Source organism: Bombus affinis, unplaced genomic scaffold, assembly GCF_024516045.1.
Source record: "Bombus affinis isolate iyBomAffi1 unplaced genomic scaffold, iyBomAffi1.2 ctg00000209.1, whole genome shotgun sequence".
In the NCBI taxonomy this organism is placed as follows: Eukaryota; Metazoa; Arthropoda; class Insecta; order Hymenoptera; family Apidae; genus Bombus; species Bombus affinis.
The window spans coordinates 1-2,500 of NW_026108913.1; positions in this window are offsets into that span (position 1 = coordinate 1).

Below are 2,500 nucleotides of genomic sequence, written 5' to 3' on the forward strand. Positions count from 1 at the left end.
CATATTTTTTTTCGAGCGAGCGGAGCGAGCGAGCAACGCGTAAGAGCGTATCGCGTCCCGACGTGGTACCGCGAGGACTTTGAAATAATCGCAATAACTCCTTAAAGTTCGAAATAACTCCTTAAAGTGCGTTACGAGGTGTGGAAATTTTTATTGAAATCGTTATAGTTCGACGTAATCTAGTCGAACGTAGCGGTTTCGTTTTGTTTTTTCTTTAAATTTTTTCCACCGGACCTAGCTGACTGGGACGTTGGAACTTTGAAATTTCTCTCGCCCCGGTACGAAAAGGCCGAACGTTCCTTTCGAAATAATTCCTCAAAAAGCGTTACGAGGTATGCAAATTTTTTATAGAAACCGTTATTGTTCGACGTCGTCTAGCCGAACGTAACGGTTTCTTTTTATTTTTTTAAAAAATTTTTTTCCACCGGACCTAGCTGACTGGGACGTTGGAACTTTGAAATTTCTCTCGTCCCGGTACGAAAAGGCCGAACGTTCCTTTCGAAATAATTTCTCAAAAAGCGTTACGAGGTATGGAAATTTTTATAGAAACCGTTATTGTTCGACGTCGTCTAGCCAAACGTAACGGTTTCTTTTTATTTTTTTAAAAAATTTTTTTCCACCGGACCTAGCTGACTGGGACGTTGGAACTTTGAAATTTCTCTCGTCCAGGTACGAAAAGGCCGAACGTTCCTTTCGAAATAATTCCTCAAAAAGCGTTACGAGGTATGGAAATTTTTATAGAAATCGTTATTGTTCGACGCCGTCTAGCCGAACGTAACGGTTTCTTTTTATTTTTTTTTTAAATTTTTTCCACCGGACCTAGCTGACTGGGACGTTGGCACTTTGAATTGTTCGCACTGCTCCAAAAGTGCCGAAAGTACCGAAAGTTCCTTTCGCATTAATTCCATAATAAGCGTTATAAGGTACGTATATTCTGGCATAAATCGATATATTCTAATTAAATACATCGGGATTAAGCGTTAATTTTGTTCTTGAAACGTTCTAAAAAGTTTCGAATTGCACATTGGGACATGGAAAAATTTCCGTATCGAACACGTTTTTTCGAGTTATCTCGCTTAAAAGTGTTACAAGGTAGGAATATTTTTGCATAAATGGACGTATCTCGACGTTTTACGTCGGGATTAAGCGTTTATTTGGTCGGTGGAAACGTTTTCTAGAAACGGAACTATGCGACGGGACGTTGGGACTTTGAAGAAGTTCGGCCGGTGCGAAAAGACCGAAAAGGTTTTTTCGAGTTATCTCGCTTAAAAGTGTTACAAGGTAGGAATATATTTGCATAAATGGACGTATCTCGACGTTTTACGTCGGGATTAAGCGTTTATTTGGTCGCTGGAACGTTTTCTAGAAACGGAACTATGCGACGGGACGTTGGGACTTTGAAGAAGTTCGGCCGGTGCGAAAAGACCGAAAAGGTTTTTTCGAGTTATCTCGCTTAAAAGTGTTACAAGGTAGGAATATATTTGCATAAATGGACGTATCTCGACGTTTTACGTCGGGATTAAGCGTTTATTTGGTCGCTGGAACGTTTTCTAGAAACGGAACTATGCGACGGGACGTTGGGACTTTGAAGAAGTTCGGCCGGTGCGAAAAGACCGAAAAGGTTTTTTCGAGTTATCTCGCTTAAAAGTGTTACAAGGTAGGAATATATTTGCATAAATGGACGTATCTCGACGTTTTACGTCGGGATTAAGCGTTTATTTGGTCGCTGGAACGTTTTCTAGAAACGGAACTATGCGACGGGACGTTGGGACTTTGAAGAAGTTCGGCCGGTGCGAAAAGACCGAAAAGGTTTTTTTCGAGTTATCTCGCTTAAAAGTGTTACAAGGTAGGAATATATTTGCATAAATGGACGTATCTCGACGTTTTACGTCGGGATTAAGCGTTTATTTGGTCGCTGGAACGTTTTCTAGAAACGGAACTATGCGACGGGACGTTGGGACTTTGAAGAAGTTCGGCCGGTGCGAAAGGACCGAAAAGGTTTTTTTCGAGTTATCTCGCTTAAAAGTGTTACAAGGTAGGAATATTTTTGCATAAATGGACGTATCTCGACGTTTTACGTCGGGATTAAGCGTTTATTTGGTCGCTGGAACGTTTTCTAGAAACGGAACTATGCGACGGGACGTTGGGACTTTGAAGAAGTTCGGCCGGTGCGAAAAGACCGAAAAGGTTTTTTCGAGTTATCTCGCTTAAAAGTGTTACAAGGTAGGAATATTTTTGCATAAATCGACGTATCTCGACGTTTTACGTCGGGATTAAGCGTTTATGTCGTCCCCAAGACCTTCTACAAAGTTTCGATTTTTTCGTTGGGACTTTGAAAAATTTCCGTATCGAACACGTTTTTTCGAGTTATCTCGCTTAAAAGTGTTACAAGGTAGGAATATTTTTGCACAAATGGACGTATCTCGACGTTTTACGTCGGGATTAAGCGTTTATTTGGTCGCTGGAACGTTTTCTAGAAACGGAACTATGCGACGGGACG